The sequence below is a fragment of the Equus caballus genome, chromosome 15 (genome assembly GCF_041296265.1).
Source record: "Equus caballus isolate H_3958 breed thoroughbred chromosome 15, TB-T2T, whole genome shotgun sequence".
Classification (NCBI taxonomy): domain Eukaryota; kingdom Metazoa; phylum Chordata; class Mammalia; order Perissodactyla; family Equidae; genus Equus; species Equus caballus.
In genome coordinates this window covers 98,937,818-98,957,149 of record NC_091698.1, presented here as the reverse complement: position 1 = coordinate 98,957,149, position 19,332 = coordinate 98,937,818, and the positions used below count along the sequence as shown (strand labels likewise).

The window sequence follows — 19,332 nt, the reverse complement described above, 5'->3', positions numbered from 1 at the left end:
TCCGGCCGAGGACGCGAGGCGGGGGGCGGGCACGGGGTCGGCTCCTCCCGGGCACCGCCTCCGGGCCTCTCTCACACCCGCAGGCCAGAGGCCAAGGGTTAGGGAGGCGGAATCAGCGCTCGGCTCCGCCCTGCCCCGAAGCTGCGCTGGGCGGGAGGGGGTCGGCTTCAGCCCGGTCGAGAGCGCGCTAAGGGGAGCTAGGGGCCCGCGTGGACACGGCCGAGGCCCGCGCCACTGGCCAGCAGGGGGCGTGGCGGGGGCGGGGGCGGGACCCGAGCGGCGGCCGGGGGCGGGGCTAGGCCTGGGGGCGTGGTCGAGCGGGGGTGGGCCCGCAGGAGACTTGAGCGCCCGCCCCGGCCGCGCGCCCCGCCCCCGGCCCCCGCCTCCGGGTCCCGCCCTCGCGTCCCTTCCTTCTCCCGGCTGGCAGGCGGGCCGCGGCGGCTGCGGGCGGCGGACCGGCAGACCGGCGGACGGGCGGGCGCCTCCACCTCGCTCCTTCCCTTGCTGCCAGCTTCCTTTTGTCTTTCTGGGGGGCGATGAGCGCAGGGCCGGCGCGGCGGCTGCGGGCGGACGGAGGCCCGCGCTCCTAGCCACCCTTCCTGGCCTTGGCTCGCTCGTCCCGGACAGCGGCCCGCGCCCGCCTCAGCGTCGGCGGCGCCGAACTTGGGCTCGGGAAGCCGGCGGATCGCGTCCTGCGCCGGAGCAGGTAGCGAAGGGGCGGGCTGCGGGGCCGCAGGGAGTGCGGGCGTGTGCACCGGCGTGCGCTGCGATCGGGCTCTCGGCGTGTGTGTGTGTGTGCGTGTGCGTGTGGATGTGTTGGGGGGGTGCCTGTGTTTTTCTGCGCGGTGGAGTTGTGAGTGACCGAGGACGTGGTGTGCCCCTGGAATGGCAGCTCCTCGTGGGGATCGTGTGTGCGGTTGGGTGTGCACATTTTGGTCTGCGTTTGTGAAATTGTGTGTTGGGGCGCAGTTGCTTGTGGGGACCGGTGCGGGGCAGGTGTAGTGTGTGAGCGGCTGTGCTTGAGGCCGGGGCGCCGGGGTGGGCGTGGGCGGTCCAGTCCTGCGCGCGGAGCCTCCGGGCCCCGCCGGCCGGCGCAGTGCGGCGCTCCAGAGCCCCAGGGGACCGCTGGGATCCGAGGGGGCTGGCGCGAGCTTCGAGAGCAGCCTGGGTAAGCCCTGCGCGGGGCAGGTCCGCGAGGCCCATGTGGGTCGCTGTGCACTCTGGCCAGGGGAGGGGACCCCCACGGCGTCCATCGGCTCCCTCCTTCCCAGCCGAGGATCGACGGACAGAACACTGCTCCGGAGTTAGGAGCCCTGGCATCGCCGTGACCCGCACTGCGACCTGAGCCAGACACGCCGCCTTCCCGGGTTGCCGTTTGCTATTCTATCAAATGGGGACAGTTCCTCCCTCGGGGTCTGTCGTGACAGTTAAAATGAGAACGCACTAAAGATAGCTCTTGGCCCAGTGCCTGGCACGTAGTAGGTGCTACGTTAATTAATTAGCCTCTTTTTTTTCCTTTATCGTGGGTGGGGCTCTTATACCACCCCACCCCACCCCGCGCGTGGTTTGTGCCTCTCTCACCGCCTTAACTTAACGGCGAAGCACCGAAATTCGAGAAAGTTTAGGCTGCCGGGTGCGCCGCCGCCTCGCCGCGCCTCCCGGGCGGCGCCGCCTCGGGTGTGCAGGAGCGCGCAGCGCCGGGCGCCGGCCCTTCTCCGGCCGCGAAGGCTCCGGCGCCCGAGCGGGGTCCCTCTCCTGGCCGGAGGCAGCGGCTGCGGGAGTCGGGAGCCCTTTTGTTCAACAAGTGGAGTCCGCGGGGTGTGCAGCTCGTGGAATCCGGCAGCCAAGGTGTGAAAGCGGCGCTCGCCGCAGAGAGGGAGCTCGGGCTCCCTGGGCATCCCGCCCGGGCCTGGTCACCCTGTTTCCTCCAGGCCGACACGGATTCCCCCTAGAGGAGAGTGTTTGCCAGGACGGCGAGTCTTGCCTTGGGCCTCAGCATTCGACACCCTCCCTCCCTCCCTCCGCCTCCCCCTCCCTTGCATCAGTCTTATGCAGGAGGCCGAGGGTCCGCGTGGGACCCTTCCTCCTAGTCCCACACTTTGGTTTTTAACATACTTAGTTTGAAACCTACCACTCGTAACATTGAACCGCAGTGAATGTGCACACAGCTGTCACCACGCACGATTCGCTCTCAGGGAGAGAGTCCTGCCAGCCGCATCGCGCCACTTGCTCACACCCAGCTGGGCCAGCTGGCTCGGGCTGCCCTGCTGCCTTCTGCCAAAGCCAGTGATTCCTTGCCTCCTTGCCTGTGGTTTCTGCCTCTCAGGACCCTTCCCCGTCGGAAAAACAAATGGCCTTCCACCAAGGGAGCCACCACCCTCGCGGTGCAGCAGGCTCTCAAAATGGAGCGCTGGCTGGGAACCGGCAAGGGCCTGGGGAGCATGGGCCGGGCTGTGTGTGGGTGTGGGATGCGTTTCCAGGTATCAGGTGCACCGTTGCTGTTCTCGGGGAAACGGGCATCCTTGCAGGCTCTTATGACACAGGAGCAGAAACCTCTGTTTTGGTTCCTTCTGTGTGTCTTGCGCTGGACCCGAGCCCTGAGATCTCGGCATGGATGGCAGGCCAGGGGAGCTAAGAAGGCTCATTTTTCGTCCTGATTTGGTGTCAGGGGCACACTTACAAGGCAGCCTGTTTTTTCTGTTTCATAAAATGATTTTCTATCCTAGAGGAGAAAAGGGCTTGTGAGCGGAATCCTCCTCTCTTCCCCATAATCAGATTCAATGATAAGATTAAAAAAAAAATCAGTCTGGCTTTCTCAGCTCAGAAGACAGACCAAAAGCTACTGGGTTTTTCTTTTTTTCCTAGTGAAAACCAGCCATTTGTCTCAAGCAGACCGATGTTTTGGCCCTGGATCTATTTCTGTTTCACTTCTGAAAGTGCCTGTAATTACGGAGCTCTTGAGGTTTTATTGAATAATGTGCCAGAGGGAAGGCCCGGGGGCCCCGCGTCTCGCCTGCAGGGGATGTGGTACCTCGTTCCAGCCTTGCCTGCTTGCTTCGGGGTCCATTTTTACGCATTCTGTAAGGTGGAAAATAGACGTCAATATGCGATAAATTTAGAGATCATTTGACTTGTGGAGAATAACTCAAAACCCAAGAACAGAGATTTGCCCAACCTCTAGCAAACAATCCATTCATTTCCAACAAGCCCTCCTAGAGAGACGCTGAGAGAAAGAAAAGCGCCTGGACAAATTCCTTTAGAATTGATCCTAGCTCCCCTTTCTGGCCACAGGGCTGTGCGGAATAGGAAATAGAAGCTGCTGAAGGACAAGGAGTGGACTCCCCGTGCCCCACACTCCCCAGCCGGGGCCTCGTGCTCACCGAGCTCTGTTTCTGCCTTGAGCTGCTGTGGGGTTTCGTCCTGGCAGAGAGGTGGTGTTGTCTTCTGCGGCTTGCACCCACTGCCTGCAGGGCTCCGCACGCATAGTCCACACACACAAAATACCACGTCGAGTGTTTGTGCGTCCAGGCAGCCTGTCTCCCCCTTACTCCTACAGTCCTTCCCCCAAACTTATTCTAAGACCCTGTCTTGCTACTCCTAAGCGGTCAAAGTGCCAAGGTCACTTAGGAACCAGTGATAGTCCAGGATACTAGTAAGGAGCCCCAGAATTTACTTGTCACCAAGGAGTAAGCTACTTGGCAGCTGAAATTTTTTTTTTTTTTTTAAGGAGATAATTTTTTTTTTTTTAATTTTTTTTCCTTTTTCTCCCCAAAGCCCCCAGTACATAGTTGTATATTCTTCGTTGTGGGTCCTTCTAGTTGTGGCATGTGGGACGCTGCCTCAGCGTGGTCTGATGAGCAGTGCCATGTCCGCGCCCAGGATTCGAACCAACGAAACACTGGGCCGCCTGCAGCGGAGTGCGCGAACTTAACCACTCAGCCACGGGGCCAGCCCCATGGCAGCTGAAATTTTATCTAGATTGGGATCAGGTTTGCATTAGAACTTAGCATTCCAGCAAGCCCTAAACGGTGCTTGTTTGTTGTGGGATAATGCTTCCAGTTTCTGAGCTGCCAGCCCAGACTTGATGGGGGATTCTGTGTATTTTGCTAGTTTGTCAGCCCCTCATGTCATTGTGTCTGGGGAAGGGCACTTGTGGACTTCAGTCATGCTCTGCTGTGGGATTCCTCATTCTCCCACAGTCGCCTTGGGTTTCTTTAGGGTTTTCTTGCCCATTTGTAAGGCTGTGCATCTGGGCATCTCACGTGCTCTTGTCTTCTTCCCTTTGGGTTGGGTTTCTCATCAGGGTACAACAGGGTCGTTGTCCATGGAGGCTCTTGGTGCCACCTGCCCCATGGAAAAAATGTTTCTTTCAAATCACTTGCCACCAAAAAAAAAAAAAGTTGGAGTCTAGCGGCATGGGTTTTAATGTAACTTCAGGTAATCAGTAAAGTTTGACAGGTGGAACATTTCTTAGGCGCTGATGAGCAAGGTGCGAGTCTAAAGAAATTTTTTTTTAATCATCTGAAAAGCACAGTAAATCCTTTAAGAGAGCCCTCCTTTGGCCCTGTCATTTCAAGTATAATTGAATTTCAGAGGCAGCGCTTCATATCTGCGTTTATGAGGCGTGACTAACTAAGACACCTTCCAGGAGATCTGCCTGCCTTCCTTCTGCAGCCTCCCCTGTCTGCCTCAGGCAGCAGAGATGCCTTCTTGGGGCGCTTTTCATTTCCCTTTATGAGCCAAGTGCTAATCCAGCAGCTGTGCTTTCTGGGTATTTGTTTCTTTTCAGTGTTTGAGGTGCAACCCAGGCCGGCAGGAAGCCAGCAGACTGGGTTTGGGGAGACGAGGAGTCTCTGAGGAGCCAGTGATGGGTCTCTGACCCTTGGCTAGGAAACACTCAGGATTGTTAAATTCTTTCTCCCTGGATAAAGCTGCCGTGATCTTGAAGACAGAAAGAAGGCTTTTGGGGGCGCACGGTTCCTCTTTGGGAAGCCTTCCCTGACTGCCTTGATACACTGTTGCCCTCGCTGAAATCTTCCCTCGCTCTGTGTCCCCTTCAGCTGGGGTGGTGTCCCCTCAGTTGGGCACCATGGTGAGTGCTCTGCTGCCACCTGCGCTCACGGCTGTGCATTGGCAGGTGAGCAGACCTGAGCTCTCCCAGTGCTCAGACCCCACGCTGTCAGCGGGCTGGGTGCTGCTGCGCATCGGAGCAGAGCCCAGAGCCCGCCCTGAGCCCTGTTAGAGTGAATGTTAGAGTGAATGACTCGCCTGCTCGGTCGTTACAGCTACAAATCTCAGGCGTGTTTCTGGGCCCTTTCCCCTGTTTTCTCCACTCATCGAATCTGCTGCCCTGGCCTGCCACCCCCACCCCCCCACGCCTCCTCTTCCTGCCTAGCAAAGCCTTCTCATCCCTTAGCCTGGAGCCCAGCTTCCAGTTCCTTCACTGCGGTCGGTCGCTGTCATCAGGTCAATGTTTAAAACAGATTTCAACATCTCACCCTCCACCCCCGCCCCCCGGCATCATTCTCTTCCTGGGTAAATGTTCTTCTGAACACCTCCTGTGTGCCTTGCTCCCAGCTGAGCTCTGAAAGCTGGACACAGGCTTCGTCCCTGCCCGGCCGAGCTTGGTCTTGGGCTGCAGGTGGGAAGATGATCAAAAAAGCCTGTGGAACCTCGGAGGGGAGCACCTACCCTGTGGCCAGGGCCAGGGGCCTCCTGGAGAAGCTTCGTCTAAGCTGACTCCCGGGATGGGGTGCAGGCATGTGGGAGGGAGGTGGGGGCACTGGAGCGGCTGGGGGTGGGACTGCGAGGGTGAGGCCAGGGCGGCTCCTTCCAGCACCTGCCTTTCTTCTCTCCCACCCAGACTTCTTCATCTACTAAACTCCTGCTCATCCTTAAAAAAATTTTTTTAACTAACTGCTTTATGGAGTGTAATATATATACCATGAAGTGTACCCATTTTAAGTGTACAATTCATTACTTTTCAGTAAATTTACAGAGTTGTGCAACCGTCGCCGCAATCCACTTTTGGAACATTTCCATCACCCAGGAAAGCTCCCTTGTGCTCATTTGCTGTCACTCCCTGTTCCCACCCCCAGCCCCAGGCAACCACCAATCAGCTTTCTGTCTGTCTAGATTTGCCTTTTCTTCCTCTGTCTCCTGTAAGAGATTTGGCTCAAGGACCTCCTCCGGGAGGCCTTCCTGTAGTCTTCCATTTAGAATTGATTGCTGCCTCAGCGCTGATGAAGTGGCTGTGTCTCGTCTCTCTGCAGGATGGCGAGCTCTTTGGTGCAGTGAACGGGTCGTGGACCCCTCATCCCTGCACCTGGCTCAGCCCTGGACTCCTGTGGCACACTCAGGCACGCTGGCAGGGCCCCCCTGAGGTTCCTCCCTCCCGGGTCTTTTGCGAAGGCCTGAGTATCCAGCAGAGTGCTGGAGTTTTAAGTACAGAGTGTGTAATTGTGATGTGGGGCCGGTCCTGCTACAGACATTACCTTGTTTCAGCAAGAACGTGTGAGGCAAATGGGATCAAACCCATTATTTAAATGAAAAAGTCAAGGATGCCCAGAGCAACGTAAGTTGCCCAAAGCCATTGGCAGAAGGTAGAAGAACCAAGAATTAAACTAGATCCCTTTCTTTTCTGCCCCTCTTTGGTAGTAAGGATAATCCCTTTTGGCGCTTTTCCTCGGCTGAAGTTCAGTTTTTCTCATCAACACTTCCCAAGCAGCCTAAACTCCTTTTAGGGCGTGAGCGGTTCATGACAGATCTTCAGTTGCCCCAGGACCTGGCTCACAACTGACCAGGTAAGGAGTGACTCAGCTGAAGTGTGTGTGCCTGTAGAGAAGTCTCTTGGTAAATAGAAAGAGGAAGGCCCTTGGGAGGGGGTGAGTACATTTCCATGCCTTGTGCATGTCAGAAGACTCTTCTTGCGTCCTCTTTGTTCTTTGAAGGCGATAGTAGAGGAGGAGACCCCATTTTACAGATGCTCAATCTGAGACACAGAAATCATGTACCCAGTGCATACAGGTTGATATGGGTCTGCTGTGTTGACCACCAGATCACAGGTGGTCTCTCTCTGCCACTGATGTAGAGAACTTTCACGGTGGACCCTAAGAGCATCTTGTTTTTTATCAGGGTCGTTAGGCCCTATTTTGCAAAATATCTCAGGGAAAAGATCAGGGATATTGGGATCAGGCAGACCTGGGTTCAAGGGACCCTGTGCAGTGTCATTTATTGGCTGGGTGACTCTTTCTGTGCCTGAGTTTGCTCAAGTCCAGAGGGGTCCTAGGCCCCCTCAGACAGTCACATGAGACCTGGATGCAGTGTCCTGGCTGCTCACGTGTCTGCAGTAAATGGTGGTGGCAGTGTTGCTACTTAAACATTCTTGGGTGGCAGTGCCTCCTCCGCCACTAAGTATTTCTTTTCAAATTCATGTTTCTTAGGCATGTTTTGACCTAGGCTGTAGTAACAAGGCATTCGATGTGTGAGCCTGTGAACACATGTGCGAAGGCTCCTGGGAGGGAACCAGTGAGGGCCGTGATCTGGAGTTTGGAGAGGTTCCATTTTGGATTGTCCCAGATCATGTCTACCGAGAAGTGTCTCTCAGGGTCCCTGATGCAGCCACGGTGACCCTGAACTTGGGGGGCTGCACACAGTGATCTTCAGGTTACTCCTCAGACATAATAAGGCCTGGACCTCTTGATCCTCTCCCCGCTTGAGCGCTTGGAAAGCGTTTATTGAGTTTGGATGCGTTTGTGCTGGTGTGCCCGCGGGCTGAAGGGGGACTCCTGGGAATACTGTTGGAATTGCGATTCCGTGCAGTGGTGTGTATGGATCATGGCGCTTTTTTCCCCTCCAGCAGCAGAATGCTGGGGTCTCTGCTTCCTTCCTGTAAATTTAACAGACGTTTCCAGAAAACGGAATTAATGACAGCTCCCCACCCTTCCCTCTCACTCTCATCCTTTCTCTTTGCTGTGCTGTAGTTAATTTTCGGAGGGAAACGAGAACCTCAAAATCAATCACCTGGGTTTAAAAAAAAAAATCATTTCCAACATCGTCACTTTTCTGTATCTACGTGTGTGAGTGGAGAGTCACTCCTGGCAGAGTGAGCATGGGGTGTTCAGAAAAGCCTGCCCCGACCGTGGGCGAGGCAGGGCCGTGGGCGAGGCAGGGCCGTGGGCAGGCGGGGCTGTGGGCAGGCAGGGCTGGTGGCGCTCTCTCTGTCTCTCAGCCCTCGCCAGAGCGTGGGGCAGCCGTGGCAGGAATGAGGCTTTATTAGGCATCTTCAGTCATGTGGCGCCAATCCTATGCTTGGTGACGCAGCCTGGACAGTGGCTCGGCTTCCAGGAGTGGGAGTCAAAATGTCACGGTTGCCTTGGCTTCTTTGGGTGTCTGTCCTCTTCCCAGTAAGTGAAGGTAGAAGCAGGCCTCGGACAGATGCTCAGGCCCGGCTTTCTCCTGCCGGACCTTTGGCACGGAGATCCATTCTTATTCTCTGGGGAGTGCTTTTGCCTCTCCTTTCTCTCTGAAGACAGGATAACAAATTGCTTTTATGAGCATATGTTATTGGTGCTTGCTCTTACCTGACCTAGAAACACTATAGCCTAGCTGATTGTTCTCAGAGCTGGCTGTAAGGTGAAAGCATGTGCATTTGGGAATTATTTTCACCATTGTTGGTGGGAGTGGGAGGTGGGGAGGTGTAGCACAGGTAAGGAATTCCAGGTTCTCTCGGCCAGGGGGCCCCAGCACTGCAAAGGTGTCACTGTGGCCCATAGCTCCTTCCCTCTGTGTCTTGTCCTGGGCTAGTTGCTGGCTTCCCAGGACGACCACATCCTCATCCTCACCATCACCATCATCATCACCACCACCACCACCGTCATCACCATCACCATCATAGTCATCAAGTCTGAGTATTGCTTCCCAATATTTGGGCCATTGCATCATATAGCCCATTCGGCTGAATCAGCTGCTCTTTCCTCGGGGGCCGGGGTGGATGCTACCGTTAGGAGGGTAATGAGAGGAGTTAGGACAGGATGATGTTAGGCATAGAGATCCCAAATGGGTGGATGATGCAATGTTACTCTGAAAGTGGCCTCATGAGAATCACTGATCTTGAAGATTCTTGGAAAATCCCATCTGTGGTGGTTAATTTTATGTATCAATTTGTCTGGGCTAGGAGACGCTCAGATAGCTGGTAAAACATTATTTGTGGTTGTGTCTGGGGGAGAAATTAGCATTTGAGTCAGTAGACCGAATAAAGAAGATCCTCTCACCCATGTGAGTGGACATCATCCAATCCCTTGAGCCCGGAACAGAACAGAAAAGCAGCGGAAGGAGGAATGCTCTCTGTCCCTTGAGCTGGGACGTCCTTGCTGACGGGTCTTGCTTTCCCGACCGGAATGTGTGATCGGGCAGTCGGTGCACTCGTGCTGTTTTCCGTGCTCCTCGCTGATTGGCAGGTGTTTTACACATTCATTGAAATTGTAGGGCAGTGGTCTGGAAGCTGTGAGAGTGACCCCCGTCCAGTTCTTAGTGTCTGGCTTTAACTGGGCGTGGGCAGCTTTTCCTCTCCAGATCTGTTTCCTCATTTGTCCAATGGGGCTCAGAGCTAGATAATCTCTGAATTCTCAGTCAGCTCTACAATTCAGGAACAATGTTTAAAAATGTAAGCTTGACTTGTAGGGCACATCCAATATAAAGCATAGTGAGAATTTTCATAGCTAAACTGACTGCAAAAAACAAAATGAACCTCTTAGAAAACACAGATACCTTAGCAACTGCCATCTTAAGAGCTGGCATCATAGTTCAGAAGAAACTGATAATATTGAACAAACTGGTGGAGCACAGATTAGCAGGAAGGGGCAGGGCCAGAGGGTACTGAAGTTAGGGAGAGGAGCTCTGTGTGTTTCACCCACCCATCGATCCGTTCAATGCTTTCTCATGCCTCCTGTGCCGGGAACTGGGCTCCATGTTAAAGAATCTGAGATTAAGAAGACGGGCTCATGGTATAGAGGAGGTGAGTGATTTCGGTGGGATGGTCGCTGGGGGAGCGCAGAAGAAGGTTGGCAGTTGAGCTGCGGGCTTAGGCTCTGGGTCCAGTGTCTTATCTGTTTCTTCTCTCTCTGAGAGAAGACTCTCCAAGAGAAACCAGCGCAGAGGACGTTGCCCCCCTCATTGTCACGGTGCCTTTCTCTTCTTTCTGGGTGGTCATACCCTGATTATGTAAGAAACTGATGGACTGAACTTGTTTTGAGTAATTGTGAATTAGAGAAAAGTCAGAATTAGGGAGTATTATAGCGGACAAGTAATTGTGTTATTTCCAGACAAAAATATATGTGTTAATACAAACTCCTGAGCAGATTTCACCTCAAATTGGTCTTTTTAATGAGTTGCTAAGAATTCTTTGAAATGAGCACATTTGTGATATTTGCTAGTAGGTATTTGCTAAAGGGTTGAAAATAAGCAATCTGAACATTTCTCCTAAATATGAGACTGGGAAGCAAGATAGAGAACTACACGGTTTTATTTCAATTATGTTTGGAAGGGAAAAAAAGTCAGAGAAAATAGATGGGAAGGAAGAATACCAAACAGCTAATAGCAGTCGAGTCTGGGGCTATCATGTATTTCTCCACATTCTAAATTTTCACCAGTGGACATGTATTACTCTTGCAATTAGAAGAAAAACAGTTTTGAAAGGAACCCCAAGAATGCCTTCCTCTGATAACGTTGTTTGCCCTCTTAATTTGCTTAGCAATCTTTCTTTTTGTAGTCAGACTGGCTGGAACCCACAAATCCCATACTGGTGATAATTTGAATTAATGGAAATTTATCATTATATATCATTAGAATGTGTTGATCTCATCTAAATTCAATACTGAGTAACTCTGTTAACTGGGATATAAAAGAGAAACGTTCTGAGTCTTCCGAGGAATTCACCATCTCAGCCTGGCTGAGGGTCGAGTTTGTTTATGGTCTGGAACGGGTTTCTTCCCTTTTGCTTGCTTGAATTTGGGCGTCCACTTTGTTTCTTGACCTGGAAGGAGGCTTTGTGGCTCCTGCTGTGTTGACCTTGTTTTGATGAGGTGGTTTGACGTCCTGCACCCCCTGCCCCTGCCTTCGCTTTCCATTGTTCCTGCTTTTCCTTCTCTCTTCTCATCCCCAAGTGCTCATGCCTGGCTGTCTTCGGGAATAATCTTCTTAGTGTTTGTCTACAGACTAATGATTTTCAGCTCCCTTTTGGAAAATAACTTTCTTTTCCCCATCTCTGCCTTTCCTTCCTGACCCCCAAGAGTGAAACGGCTGGTCTTTAGCTCCTGTGAGCTGGAGGGCTCCTGCGGGTGATCCTTACCCTCCCTCTGCTGCTCATGCCTCCGACCTTGGGTTGACCCTGGGTGGATGTTGGGTTGGTGTTAGGTTGACCCTGGGTTGATCTTGGGTTGACTGTCTTTATTTACTTGCTGGTGGGCAGGGCCTTCTTGGCCCTTGTTAAGGCCATGCCTGACTTTCGGTGGCATTCCTCCAAAGGCTTCTTGGGCTGTTATTCCCGTCGTTTTTCAGAGGTTTAATCTGTCTGAGTCCAGGATATTGAGTCAGCAGTGGAAAGTTATGAAGACGAGGCCAGCCATCAGAAAAATTGGCTAATATGAAAGATTGATTTCAGGGTGAATGAAGGAGAGAGATGCTGGGGGCTGGGCCATGTCTCCAGGCAAATAATACTGCTATAAAATGTAAGAAGCCAGAGGTTGCCTTGCTGCCAGCTCAGTGTCTGCTTATAGTTTCTTGGATTAGAAATTTTAAAAAGTCACATTTTTATAGTTTGCTGTCTGTATTTATGATCGTGAGAAAGAAAATATAATTGCCAGCAAAATTCCATACACATCTGGTAAATTATTTCAGGATCTTCATCATAAGGAAACCATATTTTAAAAAAATTGAGTATGGCTCCAGTGTTTAGAAATTGTTATTTTTGACAGCTGGGTCCTCAGGTTGTTGCAGGATTCTGCGCAGGCAGGCAGGAAGCTCTCTTGTCACGGGAAACAGGTAGGTTCCCATGGAGACCGGGTGTGCCCCTCTGGTTTCCTGGGTATCCCCATTATCTTAGAAAAGGAATATGGTATTTCTGAAATTATGTGTGTTATTAAGTTTTTCTAAACAAAGGTCGTACATTTTATTGACTTACATAGTGATTTCTGACATAATTGTGCCCTCCCTTCTGTTTGCTTAATTATTAATGCTTCGTAACCCTACGTTTCCTGCCAAAACACCTCAGTGCATCGAGGGAACACCCATCTCGAAACAACAACCAGAACAAGATCTTTGAATAAAGCTAGGAATGCTCTCTTTAGTGTGAATGATGATTTCCATGGAAGATTCACCAAATTAGTTCAACAATTACATTTCGCACACCAAGCCTGGCTCTGGGCCCTGGGCATGTGACGCTGGGCAAGGTGTTGGGGCCCTGCCTTGTGGTGCTTATATTATGCTTATGACCCAAGACAGGGGGAAGCCAAGGAGGGGCCCTACGCTGATCGGCTCCTGGCTCACACGCAGCCACTGCCCAGCCGCAGGCCCGAAACCCCTCTCGCTATCCCAGCGGGTGAGTGGGCCCGGGCCACATTGGAGGAATGGAGCAGCAAGTGCTTCATTTGATCTGTTCTTATTCATAGGCATTTTCCAAATGTAGAACAGTGCTCTATCAGTCTGCTTCCCATAATTTTATACACTACAAAAAAATGCCTATTCATGCCTGTTCTGGGGTCCCTCCTCATCTAATCGTTTCTGAAAGCAATCACTTGATGGTTAACTGTGTGGAAAGCTCTTTGCCCTTCTGGGTCTTGTCCAATACCTGGCAGTTTCCTTTCTCCCTTCATCCAGTTTGGCTTCAGCATCCTCAGACTCCACGGAAACAGAGCCTCCCCCAGCATCAGCAGCTGGTGGCCCACGGTGGGCATCCCTGCCTCTCTCTCCCACCACGTACTTCTTTGCAGTCCTTTATCGGCAGAAGGCACGTCCACTCTCTCTCCTCCCTTCTGCGAGGTTGTAGTAAGCAAAGGCCGACTGCAGCCCCGCCACTGGCTGGTCAGTTTTGTACAAGCTTGTTAACTGTTAGGGGCCTCGGGAGGGCTCGTCACAGACTCAAGAGGCTGCACGTGGGCACGGAGTGGAGTTGGTGGCTGCACTGGACATCAGCTACTGTTAAGAAAGTGGCAGACTCCAGCCTCTGTGTACACTGTGATTGGATGGGCGAGTTTGGCCTTCCAGGCACAGAGGATGCCGTGATCTGAACAAGAAGACAGGCTTTGGGCCCCAGGGCCCTGGACTGAGAGACATCTTGCCTCGTTGAACTCCAGTGGAGGGTGACCGCTCCAAAAGAGACTCCAGAGGCCTCTTCTTGATGCTGGACTGACTTCCTTACAATCTAATGTGGACAGACCATTCTTTTTAAGGAAAAGAGCACCTCTGTGGACTCTGTCCCTACCCTTCTCCGCTCCCCGAGGCTCACACACCACCCCCGAAAGCCTCCTCCAGGCAGGTCCCTTCGGTCTGCCCTGGAGCATCTGTTTCCGCATCCGAGAGATGGGAATTATGAAACAAGCCTCCCTCTGAGGATTGTTGTGAAAGTAGCCATGAGGCCTCTTGTGAACTCTAAAGTGCTGTGTAACTGTCAGGACCATCGCCACCATCACCATCATCATCATCAGTCTTTCTATTCACACCCTTCCGTCCCTCACACGCGATTGTCCAAGACAGCAGGTTTCCTTGCTGGGTCTTTGGCTCCCCTTGTGGCAAGTGAGTTTCCAGTCTTCTGCCCTTTTCCTTTTCCCAGTCTGGGGTCAACCTGTGGTTTTCATTTTCCTCCTGCAAGATGTCAGCCCACAGAAGAGGCTGGGAGAACGTATTGTCTGAGCCTCACAAAGGTCATGGAAATTTGTATCCGCTCACCCGTCCTGGAATGTAGGATCTGCTCCCTCTTCCTGTCTCCCGGGCAGCGGGGTAACTGGCTGTGTGCTGGGCAGCCTGGGAACTTACTGCTCAGATTAAAAACACGTGTTCAAATACGGACAGTCAGCTTGGCTTAAATCAGAGCCTATATTCAGCAAGCAGCTCCCCTTAAACCTGATCCCCTTAGAGCCAGCTCTGTGGTCCCCTTTGTGGGGCACCAGGGGGGCAGAGGGGCGGGGGTTGGGGACCTGTCTTGTAGGAGTCTCAGAACTTTTTCACATCTGACTTCTCCTTGCTAAGGGACCTGGTCCTGGGCTGCATGGTGGCTGTGGGTTTTGAGTTTTGGGGGAAAGAGAACTCATCTTGGTTCTCGGCGCCATTATTTGAGGAGAGGAACGTTTGCTTCACGCTAACCTCCTGCCTGGGTCACTCTCTTGTCCTTGCACCCTCCCAGATCACCCTCACGGCTCCCAGCCTTTCTCAGCCTCCTCCAAGAAGCCCCCTGGGCCAGGTGGGTCAGGTGCCCTGCTTTTCCTGGGCACTGCTGCTCCACCTCCCACGGCCCCACCGTCTGCAAGGCCTGGGTCCTGCCCTGTTATCTCCCAGATGTGAGTCTCATCTGTCCTCCTATCTAGGGTCTCCCAGGGGTGGGACCCATGTATTGAGGAGTCTCCCCTTAAGCTGAGCCTGGGCCTGGAGAGAGAATCCCTAGGTAGGGTGAGGTGCTCTCCTGTTAGCTGGCCCTGTGTCGGAGTTCTTCATTCGTTCATTCCGTCATTCATTCACATAGCTCTCACCGTGTGCTGGATTCTGCTGGGGGAATGATCTTGCCCTCTCAGGGCTTATGTTTCTACCTGGGAGCAACAGACAGTAAACTAAATAAGTTGATTCTGTAGTATAATGTCGTAATACTTGGAAGGTGAGACTGTGAAGGGGTGGGGGTGTTGGATAAGGGGTGGGTGACAAATGACATAGGATGGTCAGAAAGGTGGCATTTGAGCAAAGACTGGAAAGAAGTGAGGGGGCTGGCCATGTGGGAGCAGGGCAGGAGGACGGCAGGCACAGGGAACAGCAAGTTCCAGGGCTCCTCTACTCACAGGCTAGACAACTACGGCTTCTCCTTCCAGACCCTCCAGCCAGGAGAACCCAGTGGGTTTTGGCCAGGGAGATGTCAGTTCAAGGCTGCTGGCAGGCTCTCCTGTCCCGGCTCCCTTCCTGAATCAAAAGCCAAAGAGGCTCAAGACAGAAGGCTTTTGGCCCATCCATCTTCTTCCTGCCTGGAAAGCAGATGTAATGGAAGTAGGGCAGCCATCCTGCGACCACGAGGCTGAAATCCATGTGCTAAGGATAATAGAGCAGAAAAAGATTCTGTGTCCGTGACGGCATTCTTGAACCACTGCCCGAGCCCTGGACACAAAGAAAACCCTTTTTTTCTAAGTGACTGCTTGTTGGCTTTTCTGTTGTTTGATGGAATGTCCAAAACAGAATATACTATCCCCAGGTCTCCTAGGTAGACCACCGCCTGCTCAGACACGCAGACGAGCCTGGGAGACCTTCTAGTCCCTCTCAGCTTTCCTTTCCCTTGATCAAGTTGGTCTCTAAGTTAGTCATCAGGATCAAGATCCCCCAGATGGATCCCAGTCTCTCTCCAACTTCACCGACCCTGTGCTGCACTCACTGTCGCCTGCCTGCGTTATTGTCAGTTGCCATCCGGTCTCCTGAGCCAGCCTCTCCCCTCCCCGTCTCCCCACAGACCCATTCTCCACACAGCCCCAGTGTGAGTCTGTCACGCTGCTCCATGCGCTCACAGCCTTGCTCACAGAGCTCAGTCCAAACCCAAAGCCTGGCGTGAGGAGCCCTGCACGCGACCCTGCCTTACCTCTGTTCCAGCCCTGCATCCCCCATGCCCACATCTTGATTGATTGGCAGTTCCTTGTCATGCTGTCACCTCTGGGCCTTGGCACATGCTGTTCCCCCTGCTGGGAATCCCTGACCCCCACCTGGTGAGTACTCAGGCATCCTTCAAGAAGCAAGCAGGGCTTCTCATGCCGGTGATCTCTTTTCCTGTGCACCTGTGCGCTTCTGTTGGCATTAGAGTGCCTCTGGGTGGGGAATGGCATTTAAAAAATGTATCTGTCTTCCCAGTAGACAGAATCCCCTGGAGAGTAGAGACCAAACGTGTCCCATTCATCTCTCTATCCCATGTTGGGCTTTGTATCAGGCCTGGAACTGGCCCTGGTGGTACATACATGTTCAGTGGAATTTTCGGGGGTGGTGTGACTTGGGCAGTTATAGGTATTGGCCTCCAGGTGAGGTCCCTGCCCTGCCCCTGCACCCCTTATCCTTACAGGCCCAGAAGTGCACCACCGTCTCCAGGCATGAACTGCCCCTCACTTATGATGAAAACAGTCAAAGCTCAATTAATTGGCACTATCCTCCGTGCTGTGTACACTTCATCTCCGGCGATGAGAATGAACGCACACTCATTCATTCAACAAACAGTTACTGAACGCCTACTATAATTCTGGGATTCTTCTAGGCAGGATACAGCAATGGAGGAAGATCCAAAAACCTCTGTCCTCCTGGAACTCAGATGCACTTCAGTGTTGCCACTTCACACACCTTGAGCTCATGCACCAAGAACCTTCTAATCTGTGCTTTTTAAATGCGATGCAAGAACAGTCTAAAGGATGGACTTCAACGTGCAAAAGGTCCTGCTGTCGTCTCAGAAAAAAAAGGAGAATTAAGCAAAAGGTACTTCCAGAGAGTCCGAAGCATTTTTCCAAACACAAAAATTTAAAATTATTAGCTTTTGTCTTGCTGTTTTAGGGCTCCCACTATTAAGAACTCAACCTGTGGTTATCGAGGGGGAAACTGAGACGTTTGGTTATATAAAAGCCAATTAAAATAAATTAAATGCAAATACCGTTTCATTGTAATGTTAATTTTGAGAGCTGGATCAATCAAAGGTTGTGGAAATGCCAAAGTTGTTAAGACTTTGGTTGCCATGACTACAGTACTACGATGCTGAGTGGTCTATTGAGAAATTCCTCCACGGCCTGGCTCTTGCAGCATTGCTCCCGGCAGGGCTGGAGCTGTCTGGAGTCAGGTCCCGGGTCAGCCGGGCCACCTGTTTTGTGTCCTTGGGAAGAAAGTCACTTCTCCTCTGCCTCAGTTTCCTCGCTTGAAGAACAGCCACTTTGTTACTGAACCAGGTTAGTTTTTGCCCACCACCCAGAAAGCCAAACACTGAGATGACGAGATTGCAGCAGAGAGAGGGTTTACTCACAAGGCAGCCATGTGAGGAAGTGAGAGCATGAGTCTCAAATCCGTTTCCCCGAAAATAGGGACTCAGGGATATTTATGGGATGGGGGCAGGGTGGTCTCGAATGTGGAGAGAGGTGATTGGAGGTGAGGAGAGGTGAGGTGATTGTCTGTGCAAGGGTAGTCAGACTTCACGCCTCTTCATAGGACCCATGTTCACAAAATGGCGGTGTTAGCATGATCTGAGGGTGGAGTTTTTAGTCTCTTGACATCAAAAGATTGCCTGTTGGACATCTGCGCAGGCCCAGTTGATGGGGTTGGTGGTCTCAACTGGCCTGGAGTGGACAAGGGGTCCTGATTCCTGAAATCTAATTCCTGAAAAATAGCTCACCCACCCATTACCATGGTGACCCAGGCCCCAGGGAGATGTTATCTATAGGAGCCTAGTGGAGTCAGGTAGCATATCGCCCAAACAGCACAGTTAACAATGGGTGGGTTAAACAGCTAAAAGCTATAATCAGTAATTGCAAAAAGGAAAAAGCCTTTAGTTCCTAGCTACTTAATCCTCAGTGGCTAACTCTCTGCCGATTTCAACTCCAGGGCTGGGAGCGTAACATAGCCATTCAGCACTTCTCAGAAATCGTGCATTAAGTCTTGGGATTTCTGATGGGCCTGCTGGTTTTCAGTCTGCATTTTGGGGAAATGTGAATAATAGAGAGGAGGGAAGGGAAAGAAACCGCTCCTGATCCTGCCTTACTTGTCTTAACAGACCTTGTGAAAATGGAGGTCTTTATCATCTTGGCTAGTGGCCAGTGAATAACCGCCTGGGTTGTGGGTTGGGTAGGGGTGTGTTGTGGAGGTTGTTGGGTGAATGCTGAGGGCCGTTCACCCATTAGGTGCCATAATCACATTTTCTCGGGGTTTTTTCTCTGGGGCCATAACTGTTTCACAGATGAGGACATTGGATTCAGAGGGCCACTCATCCGAGGTCTCAGGGCTCTAAGGTGGCCGTGCCAGGATTGGGGCCAGCTCCCAGGGGCTCGGCTGGGATGGGCTGTCTCCCCCGGAGCCCTGGGGGCCATGCTTCTCGGCCTTTCCTGCACCCACTTCCGCAGAGGGCTCCCTGAGTGGGTCCCAGCGACCGGCCATCGCCAGTGTCCAGCTGACTGGGCCCCAGTTCCCAAGGCCAGGCTCAGAGCCGCTGGGATGTCTCTTTTGAGGTGTCCCTGCAGGGACACTCACTCACACGGTGCCTGGTTTTGGAACGTCTTGAGCTGGAACTGCGAGTGTGCATTAAACATCTGCTCTCCTGCTGGGAGGAGGGCCCACGGGCGCTGCTCAGGGGCCACCTGTCGGACTCACCCCTGCCCCGGGGTCTGCTTTCCTGGCTACCTCGGGCTCATCAGTGCCCGTGTGGGGCCGAGTCCGTCTGGTGCCTTGTTGAAGGCGATCCGACGGGGGTGGGAAATGATGAAGCCCTCGGGGGTTTTTAGACCGTGCAGGAAGTAGGTCATACGTTAGCACCTACTCCACTGTGGAGCGGCCTGAGTGTCCGCCGGAAAGTGAGGCCCTGGAGAATGCACAGGGCACAGGGCGTGAGAGTGAAGGCTGGAGCTTTGCCCCGGGCCCGTCGTCAGTCCTCTCTGCGGTGGCAAGTCTCGGTGCTGGCCGCCTGCAGGTGCCCCAGAGGCAGTGGCAGGCTGCCCTGGTTGCTTCCAGTCTTGCTTGGGGGTGGGGTGGGGACGTAAAGGTTAATTAACTTAGCCATTTTCTCTTGGGATTTCTTCTCAAAGTAAGTACAGAGGGGGTCTCCCTGCCCCAGGGGGCCACTGGCCAAGAGGCTGTGAGCGAACGCTGCCTGGGAAGCACGGCCCTGGGAAGGTGGGAGGTTGGTGTCCGTGTGTTGAAGGAGGCTGGCACATCATCCTCGTCATCCTCGGGCTCTTAAAGCAGGTGGTGGGGACCCTGAGGTTGATCTTGGTTTCCAAACTTTCACTGGCTGCTCCTTGGGGTGGGGGTTGGGGTCAGGTAGTGTAGGTTGGACGCTTGGGCCGGGAATTAGCCACCTGGGTGTGTGCTGGCCTGCCTTCTGCCTCTGTGTCCTCACCCACGAGGTTAGGACAGGCC

At 53.0% G+C, this 19,332-nt stretch overlaps 1 protein-coding gene across 5 annotated transcripts in view; it reads left to right on the top strand.

Annotated features, from left to right (window-relative positions):
• The first annotated feature begins 315 nt into the window (after window positions 1-315).
• The window catches only part of HPCAL1 (hippocalcin like 1), a 121,648-nt gene continuing 102,631 nt past the window's right edge, over window positions 316-19,332 (top strand). The window contains exon 1 of one of the 5 annotated variants that reach the window (XM_001503553.7): window positions 316-706. The gene's annotated coding sequence lies outside the window, so the exon portion shown is untranslated. Of the gene's footprint in view, window positions 707-766; window positions 1,169-6,172; window positions 6,804-16,480; window positions 16,696-17,002; window positions 17,157-19,332 lie in introns of those variants that run through there. The other 4 variants (XM_070236706.1, XM_070236710.1, XM_070236713.1 and 1 more) reach the window with 4 other exon arrangements.